We start from the raw sequence: 11,360 nt of genomic DNA, 5'->3' as shown, positions 1-11,360 counted from the left end.
GATCATCATCCTCTTCTACCAGTGACCCCTCCCGCAACTCCTCCACAGTTCTGTCTAAACTACGCTCGAGATTGTGAATCTCCCTCAGTCGCGTAACTGTTTGCTCTAGATCAGTTACCTGGGCTTCCAGGGCAAACGTTCGCACACACCTCGTGCAGATGTAATCACACTGGGCCGGTAGCTCCAGGTGTGCATACATCTTGCACGACACGCACTGAGTGAGGTCCCCAATCACAGCCCCTCCCATATTGTTTGTAAGGTCTAACTCCCTGTTACTCTCAAAGAAAAAGCAGCAAAAATAAAAAGTAGAAGACAAACAATCTCACTTATACAATAATTAAGCTGGCTTATACTTATCTATCTTTGTGCGGTTCTTGGTCCTTCACTTTTATGCAGCCGTAGTACTCTCTCCTGCGGCACCTATACTCCACTTAGCAGTTGCAGTTGTTCCAGCTCACTGCACCTCCTTTTCACTCGGCTTCCAGCTCCTGCTTTTGCTGTTTACAACTCACACTTACAAATCCAAGCAGCACTTTAAAATACAAGCCCTTACAAAGAGACACCACATGTGAGACACCACATCATTTCTGGTTAGAAATGTGTTGCAAATTAGTAAAGATTTTAGAGCAATAACTAAACCATCTTTTTATTGTACATATATATCAAAAAAAGACATCCACAGTTTAACAAACCAAACATTTCAGGCCCCCACAAACCAATTTTTTGGAAGAACTACCTCTAATGATTAATGAGGAGGTTGATGATAAGGATGTTGGAAATAGAGATTGCATGGGCTGATCCAAACTGATGGCAGCTGATACTGAACTGCTTATTATTTTATAAATTATTATAATTTTGTAATATCAATTTCATGAACTCACCCCAAATGTCGTAACATGGAGGAAGTGCTTAGGTGGGCAACACGTCTACCTCTACTAATGTTGGCCTCACAAATGGAGCATATGTCTTCACAAACAGGATTTGAGGAAGCTTATTTTGTTCTTATGATTTTCTATTTATCACAGGAAAAGACATGCGGCCACTGGTGGCTGACTTACACAAACAACTTCCTTATCATCATCAAAATCCTTATAAGCATCAGATACTGTAGTACACAAATATCCTCAGCATCCTGTTGCACTTCCACACTAGCATCATCAATTGCAGAGTGGGGAGAATGGTGAAAGGAAGCTTCTCTACAAATAAAGTATCAGCAATGTCAGACCCAAATATAGCTAATGTGAACACCCCCTATACTCTGCTCAGGGATTTGTGAACATACAGTTTGTTCTTCAGCCTTAGTGTTTATTTATTTATTTTTTTGGGGGGGGACCAATGGTTTGTTTGTTTTTAAGGTAACACGTCTACCTTTTTTAACATTGTAAAAGATTTCATCTCAGGTTCCCTTTCCTAAAACTTTCTGTCCCCTGGACCATTTTTAGTAGATGTTTTAGTACTCTCATGACTGTCAGCAGCCACAGCACCAGTACTTGGTTGCTGCTCCTGCTCTTCCATTGACTGATCATAACCCAATCAGCAGCACTTGTATTATTAATGAGGTGGGTGGAACGGCACATACTGAGCATTATTGTAACTGTGCCACTGCCTGACCATGAACACACACAATTTTTTGTTTGTTTTATTTACATGTATCTTTTTAACAAATTACAACGTCCCACTGCAACTCAGCACTTAAATTATTAACATGGTGGCACAGCCTGGCCCTGAACGCACACAAGTTTTTTTTATTTTTTGTTACTTTTTTTTACACACTGCTTTGAATCATTACACTTATATTATAGTAATGGTGTTACACATCAAAAACTTTTAGAGGGCAGAAGTGTGCACCAATCAAGGGTTAATGCTGCAATGCAGGCAGTGACTGAAAACCCAAGCATATTTCAAATGTTTAGGAATAATCTTTTCAAGCGCATTTTACTTTGAATCTGCAGCAAACACTCCCAGAAATCAAGTAAAACACCAATCACTGTATAATGCAGTATAAATCATAAAATATGTGGATTGTTTATCACAATTCTCTGATAAATGATTACCAGCTCAATCAAATATACCAATTATGGTGTTGATTCGAAATTGTCTATTGCCCTTAGGTTTAATATTACCCAATACCTGGGACATATGATTAGACTTAAAAAGGGTATAACATATTTATTACACATGTAAATAACTTCTAATTACAGTGTCGGTAACACAATTTAAATAAACAATATAAAACATGAATAAGTATAAGTACATTATATGCTTAAAATGATTTCCCTGGCTCATACCATGTCTGATTGTATGTGTAAACTGTGTGTGATGACCAATATCAGGATTATAGGCAGGTTCTGCAACACACCACACAGCTTTGCTTAGATAAAAAAAAGTCCATCAGAGGGGTCCAAGACAGCATAGCATGGCGTGTACATGATGCACTTCGGATTTAATGATCCTTTTTGAATGCAGGTACCATGCTGTTCAAAAGCCCTTCTATTTAAAGCTGCCCACTGGAAGTAGCCCATTGATTAAAACCGGAAGTTCCAGAAATTTGCTTCCCAGCACCAAACCCTGAAAGTTGTATTTGCATTCCACCTCTGCATTCCAAATTCGGGAAGTACTGTAGTTGGTTAATGAAGCAATTTAGGCTGTGTGACTCACGGGAGGCCATATTAAAGAAGACGTGTTGTTGCAGGTGAATAAACAACAATTTCACATTTACTGATAATATTCTTACTTTCATACCATCTTTCTTAACATTTAGTGCCATACTGCATATTCCTTAAAAGTCCAACCCTACCTGTCCGAAGGTGGGATATACCATAAGGTGTCAGTGCTTAATCCAAGTTCCAAGCAACATGAAAATAGAAGAGAATTAATGGTTAACTCATGTATAAAACATTAGAGATGAGCGGGTTCGGTTCCTCGGAATCCGAACCCGCCCGAACTTCATGTTTTTTTACACGGGGCCGAGCGACTCGGATCTTCCCGCCTTGCTCGGTTAACCCGAGCGCGCCCGAACGTCATCATCCCGCTGTCGGATTCTCGCGAGGCTCGGATTCTATCGCGAGACTCGGATTCTATATAAGGAGCCGCGCGTCGCCGCCATTTTCACACGTGCATTGAGATTCATAGGGAGAGGACGTGGCTGGCGTCCTCTCCGTTTATAGAGAAGAGAGTGAGACAGTAGAGAGAGACACAGTAGTAATTTTGGGGAGCATTAGGAGGAGTACTAGTTACTTGCTGAAGTGATAGATAGTGTGACTGTAAGTGTATTATCTGACTTGTGGGGGAGACACTGACAGTGGGGAGCAGTTAGAGTCTGAGAGCAGGACTCAGGAGTACATATAACGTACAGTGCACACTTTTGCTGCCAGAGTGCCACACTGCCATTGTGACCACACTGACCACCAGTATAATATATATTGTGATTGTCTGCTTAGGAGTACTACTTGCAAGTTGCTGATAGTGTGACCAGTGACCTGACCACCAGTCACCACCAGTTTAATATATATATATATATATATATATATATAAAATTGTATATAATATATATATAATATTGTATACCACCTACCCGTGGTTTTTTTCTTTTTCTTTCTTCTTTATACATACTACTATAGTAGCTTACTGTAGCAGTCTGCGGTGCTGCTGAGCTGACTGTGTCCAGCAGGTCCGTCATCAGTCATTACATAATAAATATATATACCTGTCCGGCTGCAGTACTAGTGATATTATATATATATATATATATTGATTTCATCTCATTATCATCCAGTCTATATTAGCAGCAGACACAGTACGGTAGTCCACGGCTGTAGCTACCTCTGTGTCGGCAGTCGCTCGTCCATCCATAATTGTATACCACCTACCCGTGTTTTTTTTTTTTCTTTCTTCTTTATACATACTACTATAGTAGCTCACTGTAGCAGTCTGCGGTGCTGCTGAGCTGACAGTGTCCAGCAGGTCCGTCATCAGTCATTACATAATAAATATATATACCTGTCCGGCTGCAGTACTAGTGATATTATATATATATATATTGATTTCATCTCATTATCATCCAGTCTATATTAGCAGCAGACACAGTACGGTAGTCCACGGCTGTAGCTACCTCTGTGTCGGCAGTCGCTCGTCCATCCATAATTGTATACCACCTACCCGTGGTTTTTTTTTTTCTTTCTTCTTTATACATACTACTATAGTAGCTTACTGTAGCAGTCTGCGGTGCTGCTGAGCTGACTGTGTCCAGCAGGTCCGTCATCAGTCATTACATAATAAATATATATACCTGTCCGGCTGCAGTACTAGTGATATTATATATATATATATTGATTTCATCTCATTATCATCCAGTCTATATTAGCAGCAGACACAGTACGGTAGTCCACGGCTGTAGCTACCTCTGTGTCGGCAGTCGCTCGTCCATCCATAATTGTATACCACCTACCCGTGGTTTTTTTTTTTTTCTTTCTTCTTTATACATACTACTATAGTAGCTTACTGTAGCAGTCTGCGGTGCTGCTGAGCTGACAGTGTCCAGCAGGTCCGTCATCAGTCATTACATAATAAATATATATACCTGTCCGGCTGCAGTACTAGTGATATTATATATATATATATATATATATATATATATATTGATTTCATCTCATTATCATCCAGTCTATATTAGCAGCAGACACAGTACAGTTGTCCACGGCTGTAGCTACCTCTGTGTCGGCAGTCGCTCGTCCATCCATAATTGTATACCACCTACCCGTGGTTTTTTCTTTTCTTTCTTCTTTATACATACTACTATAGTAGCTTACTGTAGCAGTCTGCGGTGCTGCAGAGCTGACAGTGTCCAGCAGGTCCATCATCAGTCATTACATAATAAATATATATACCTGTCCGGCTGCAGTACTAGTGATATTATATATATATATATATATATATATATATTAATTTCATCTCCTTATCATCCAGTCTATATTAGCAGCAGACACAGTACGGTAGTCCACGGCTGTAGCTACCTCTGTGTCGGCAGTCGCTCGTCCATCCATAATTGTATACCACCTACCCGTGTTTTTTTTTTTCTTTCTTCTTTATACATACTACTATAGTAGCTTACTGTAGCAGTCTGCGGAGCTGCTGAGCTGACAGTGTCCAGCAGGTCCGTCATCAGTCATTACATAATAAATATATATACCTGTCCGGCTGCAGTACTAGTGATATTATATATATATATATATATATATTAATTTCATCTCCTTATCATCCAGTCTATATTAGCAGCAGACACAGTACGGTAGTCCACGGCTGTAGCTACCTCTGTGTCGGCAGTCGCTCGTCCATCCATAATTGTATACCACCTACCCGTGTTTTTTTTTTTTCTTTCTTCTTTATACATACTACTATAGTAGCTTACTGTAGCAGTCTGCGGTGCTGCTGAGCTGACAGTGTCCAGCAGGTCCGTCATCAGTCATTACATAATAAATATATATACCTGTCCGGCTGCAGTACTAGTGATATTATATATATATATATATATATATATATATATATATATTAATTTCATCTCCTTATCATCCAGTCTATATTAGCAGCAGACACAGTACGGTAGTCCACGGCTGTAGCTACCTCTGTGTCGGCAGTCGCTCGTCCATCCATAAGTATACTAGTATCCATCCATCTCCATTGTTTACCTGAGGTGCCTTTTAGTTGTGCCTATTAAAATATGGAGAACAAAAATGTTGAGGTTCCAAAATTAGGGAAAGATCAAGATCCACTTCCACCTCGTGCTGAAGCTGCTGCCACTAGTCATGGCCGAGACGATGAAATGCCAGCAACGTCGTCTGCCAAGGCCGATGCCCAATGTCATAGTACAGAGCATGTAAAATCCAAAACACCAAATATCAGTAAAAAAAGGACTCCAAAATCTAAAATAAAATTGTCGGAGGAGAAGTGTAAACTTGCCAATATGCCATTTACCACACGGAGTGGCAAGGAACGGCTGAGGCCCTGGCCTATGTTCATGGCTAGTGGTTCAGCTTCACATGAGGATGGAAGCACTCAGCCTCTCGCTAGAAAACTGAAAAGATTTAAGCTGGCAAAAGCACCGCAAAGAACTGTGCGTTCTTCGAAATCCCAAATCCACAAGGAGAGTCCAATTGTGTCGGTTGCGATGCCTGACCTTCCCAACACTGGACGTGAAGAGCATGCGCCTTCCACCATTTGCACGCCCCCTGCAAGTGCTGGAAGTAGCACCCACAGTCCAGTTCCTGATAGTCAGATTGAAGATGTCAGTGTTGAAGTACACCAGGATGAGGAGGATATGGGTGTTGCTGGCGCTGGGGAGGAAATTGACAAGGAGGATTCTGATGGTGAGGTGGTTTGTTTAAGTCAGGCACCCGGGGAGACACCTGTTGTCCGTGGGAGGAATAGGGCTGTTGACATGCCTGGTGAAAATACCCAAAAAATCAGCTCTTCGGTGTGGAAGTATTTCACCAGAAATGCGGACAACATTTGTCAAGCCGTGTGTTGCCTTTGTCAAGCTGTAATAAGTAGGGGTAAGGACGTTAACCACCTCGGAACATCCTCCCTTATACGTCACCTGCAGCGCATTCATAATAAGTCAGTGACAAGTTCAAAAACTTTGGGCGACAGCGGAAGCAGTCCACTGACCAGTAAATCCCTTCCTCTTGTAACCAAGCTCATGCAAACCACCCCACCAACTCCCTCAGTGTCAATTTCCTCCTTCCCCAGGAATGCCAATAGTCCTGCATGCCATGTCACTGGCAATTCTGACGAGTCCTCTCCTGCCTGGGATTCCTCCGATGCATCCTTGCGTGTAACGCCTACTGCTGCTGGCGCTGCTGTTGTTGCTGCTGGGAGTCGATGGTCATCCCAGAGGGGAAGTCGTAAGCCCACTTTTACTACTTCCACCAAGCAATTGACTGTCCAACAGTCCTTTGCGAGGAAGATGAAATATCACAGCAGTCATCCTGTTGCAAAGCGGATAACTGAGGCCTTGACAACTATGTTGGTGTTAGACGTGCGTCCGGTATCCGCCGTTAGTTCACAGGGAACTAGACAATTTCTTGAGGCAGTGTGCCCCCGTTACCAAATACCATCTAGGTTCCACTTCTCTAGGCAGGCGATACCGAGAATGTACACGGACGTCAGAAAAAGACTCACCAGTGTCCTAAAAAATGCAGTTGTACCCAATGTCCACTTAACCACGGACATGTGGACAAGTGGAGCAGGGCAGGGTCAGGACTATATGACTGTGACAGCCCACTGGGTAGATGTATGGACTCCTGCCGCAAGAACAGCAGCGGCGGCACCAGTAGCAGCATCTCGCAAACGCCAACTCTTTCCTAGGCAGGCTACGCTTTGTATCACCGGTTTCCAGAATACGCACACAGCTGAAAACCTCTTACGGCAACTGAGGAAGATCATCGCGGAATGGCTTACCCCAATTGGACTCTCCTGTGGATTTGTGGCATCGGACAACGCCAGCAATATTGTGTGTGCATTAAATATGGGCAAATTCCAGCACGTCCCATGTTTTGCACATACCTTGAATTTGGTGGTGCAGAATTTTTTTAAAAACGACAGGGGCGTGCAAGAGATGCTGTCGGTGGCCAGAAGAATTGCGGGACACTTTCGGCGTACAGGCACCACGTACAGAAGACTGGAGCACCACCAAAAACGCCTGAACCTGCCCTGCCATCATCTGAAGCAAGAAGTGGTAACGAGGTGGAATTCAACCCTCTATATGCTTCAGAGGTTGGAGGAGCAGCAAAAGGCCATTCAAGCCTATACAATTGAGCACGATATAGGAGGTGGAATGTACCTGTCTCAAGCGCAGTGGAGAATGATTTCAACGTTGTGCAAGGTTCTGCAACCTTTTGAACGTGCCACACGTGAAGTCAGTTCAGACACTGCCAGCCTGAGTCAGGTCATTCCCCTCATCAGGCTTTTGCAGAAGAAGCTGGAGGCATTGAAGGGGGAGCTAAAAGGGAGCGATTCCGCTAGGCATGTGGGACTTGTGGATGGAGCCCTTAATTCGCTTAACAAGGATTCACGGGTGGTCAATCTGTTGAAATCAGAGCACTACATTTTGGCCACCGTGCTCGATCCTAGATTTAAAACCTACCTTGGATCTCTCTTTCCGGCAGACACAAGTCTGCTGGGGTTCAAAGACCTGCTGGTGACAAAATTGTCAAGTCAAGCGGAACGCGACCTGTCAACATCTCCTCCTTCACATTCTCCCGCAACTGGGGGTGCGAGGAAAAGGCTCAGAATTCCTAGCCCACCCGCTGGCGGTGATGCAGGGCAGTCTGGAGCGACTGCTGATGCTGACATCTGGTCCGGACTGAAGGACCTGACAACGATTACGGACATGTCGTCTACTGTCACTGCATATGATTCTCTCACCATTGAAAGAATGGTGGAGGATTATATGAGTGACCGCATCCAAGTAGGCACGTCAGACAGTCCGTACTTATACTGGCAGGAAAAAGAGGCAATTTGGAGGCCCTTGCACAAACTGGCTTTATTCTACCTAAGTTGCCCTCCCACAAGTGTGTACTCCGAAAGAGTGTTTAGTGCCGCCGCTCACCTTGTCAGCAATCTGCGTACGAGGTTACTTCCAGAAAATGTGGAGAAGATTATGTTCATTAAAATGAATTATAATCAATTCCTCCGTGGAGACATTGACCAGCAGCAATTGCCTCCACAAAGTACACAGGGAGCTGAGATGGTGGATTCCAGTGGGGACGAATTGATAATCTGTGAGGAGCGGGATGTACACGGTGATATATCGGAGGATGATGATGAGGTGGACATCTTGCCTCTGTAGAGCCAGTTTGTGCAAGGAGAGATTAATTGCTTCTTTTTCGGTGGGGGTCCAAACCAACCCGTCATTTCAGTCACAGTCGTGTGGCAGACCCTGTCACTGAAATGATGGGTTGGTTAAAGTGTGCATGTCCTGTTTATACAACATAAGGGTGGGTGGGAGGGCCCAAGGACAATTCCATCTTGCACCTCTTTTTTCTTTCATTTTTATTTGCGTCATGTGCTGTTTGGGGAGTGTTTTTTGGAAGGGCCATCCTGCGTGACACTGCAGTGCCACTCCTAGATGGGCCAGGTGTTTGTGTCGGCCACTAGGGTCGCTTAGCTTACTCACACAGCTAGCTCATTGCGCCTCTTTTTTTCTTCTTTGCGTCATGTGCTGTTTGGGGAGTGTTTTTTGGAAGGGCCATCCTGCGTGACACTGCAGTGCCACTCCTAGATGGGCCAGGTGTTTGTGTCGGCCACTAGGGTCGCTTAGCTTACTCACACAGCTACCTCATTGCGCCTCTTTTTTTCTTCTTTGCGTCATGTGCTGTTTGGGGAGTTTTTTTTGGAAGGGCCATCCTGCGTGACACTGCAGTGCCACTCCTAGATGGGCCAGGTGTTTGTGTCGGCCACTAGGGTCGCTTAGCTTACTCACACAGCTACCTCATTGCGCCTCTTTTTTTCTTCTTTGCGTCATGTGCTGTTTGGGGAGTGTTTTTTGGAAGGGCCATCCTGCGTGACACTGCAGTGCCACTCCTAGATGGGCCAGGTGTTTGTGTCGGCCACTAGGGTCGCTTAGCTTACTCACACAGCTACCTCATTGCGCCTCTTTTTTTCTTCTTTGCGTCATGTGCTGTTTGGGGAGTGTTTTTTGGAAGGGCCATCCTGCGTGACACTGCAGTGCCACTCCTAGATGGGCCAGGTGTTTGTGTCGGCCACTAGGGTCGCTTAGCTTAGTCATCCAGCGACCTCGGTGCAAATTTTAGGACTAAAAATAATATTGTGAGGTGTGAGGTATTCAGAATAGACTGAAAATGAGTGGAAATTATGGTTTTTGAGGTTAATAATACTTTGGGATCAAAATGACCCCCAAATTCTATGATTTAAGCTGTTTTTTAGGGTTTTTTGAAAAAAACACCCGAATCCAAAACACACCCGAATCCGACAAAAAAAATTCGGTGAGGTTTTGCCAAAACGCGGTCGAACCCAAAACACGGCCGTGGAACCGAACCCAAAACCAAAACACAAAACCCGAAAAATTTCAAGTGCACATCCCTATAAAACATATAGGTTAAAAAAAAAACATGGATACAGGTTTTAAACAGTGGGAATAAATATTAATTTAAAATCCATTTTAGCTCAAAATTTGAATTAAGGCCTTTTGGTTTTGAGATGTAAAGTGGTCAAAATTGACTGGAAAGGACTGGAAATTAATGTTATTGATGTGATTTTAGCTGTTTTTATAAATTTTTTGAAAAAAAAAGTACAGATCCAAAATCAACAAATGTGAAGGCAGTTTTGGCAAAACCTAAACCAAAACATAAAGTTAATACAAATTCAAAACCAAAACACAGTGGTGGCTGTACTTCAATAACTCTCTGACAGGCTGACATATTTGTAAATGCTAGTTATTGAATAATGTGCACATTTGCAAAATAAATTATGTTTTGGTCACTTACTTTAGTTAAAAAAATATAAGATCAGTTGCAAGTTCAAATGTTTTGAACCTAGAACTTTATACCGTATATGTATACTAAATATCACAGTGTGTGGAAAAAAAGTATTGAAAATCAATAGTATGACCTATATCTTATTCCTGCTATCACAGATCATTATTATCGATTAGTTAATTCATTAAAATTAACATGTGTTGTTCATGTTCTGTAGCAAATCAGGAGAGAAGAGCTGTTCGTATTCTGCAGCAAATCAGTAGTGAAAAGGCCATAAAAGAAGAGTACAAAATAATATATTGATTATTTAAAAATAACATGTGTGAGGCCTAGAGCAAGAGCTGTACCTGTTCTGCACCAAAGTAGAAGAGAAAAAAGGCCATAAAGTACAAGAATTATACATTGATTGATTGATTGATTGAAATTAACATATAGTAACATAGTAACATAGTAACATAGTATCTGAGGTTGAAAAAAGACAATTTTCCATCGAGTTCAACTTATTTGTGGTTTCCTATGCATGATGATTTGACTAAAATTTCTGACTGATGCTGATGTCAGCCGTTGCATTTTATCCCTATTTATAGTAACTATAATGCATGACTATGCATCATACCCCTGGGTATCCTTATCCATTAGGAATTTATCTAACCCATTCTTAAAGGTGTTGACAGATTCCGCCATTACAACTCCCTCAGGCAGGGAATTCCAAACACGTATTGTCCTTACCGTGAAAAAGCCTTTACGCCGTATTGTGCGGAATCTCCTCTCCTCTAACCTGAGCGAGTGTCCACGAGTCCTCTGTGTTGATCTAACCAAAAACAGGTCCCGCGCAAGCTATGTGTATTGTCCCCTTATATATTTGTA

The sequence above is a fragment of the Pseudophryne corroboree genome, chromosome 11 (genome assembly GCF_028390025.1).
Source record: "Pseudophryne corroboree isolate aPseCor3 chromosome 11, aPseCor3.hap2, whole genome shotgun sequence".
Lineage (NCBI taxonomy): Eukaryota > Metazoa > Chordata > Amphibia > Anura > Myobatrachidae > Pseudophryne > Pseudophryne corroboree.
This window is presented reverse-complemented; position numbering follows the sequence as displayed.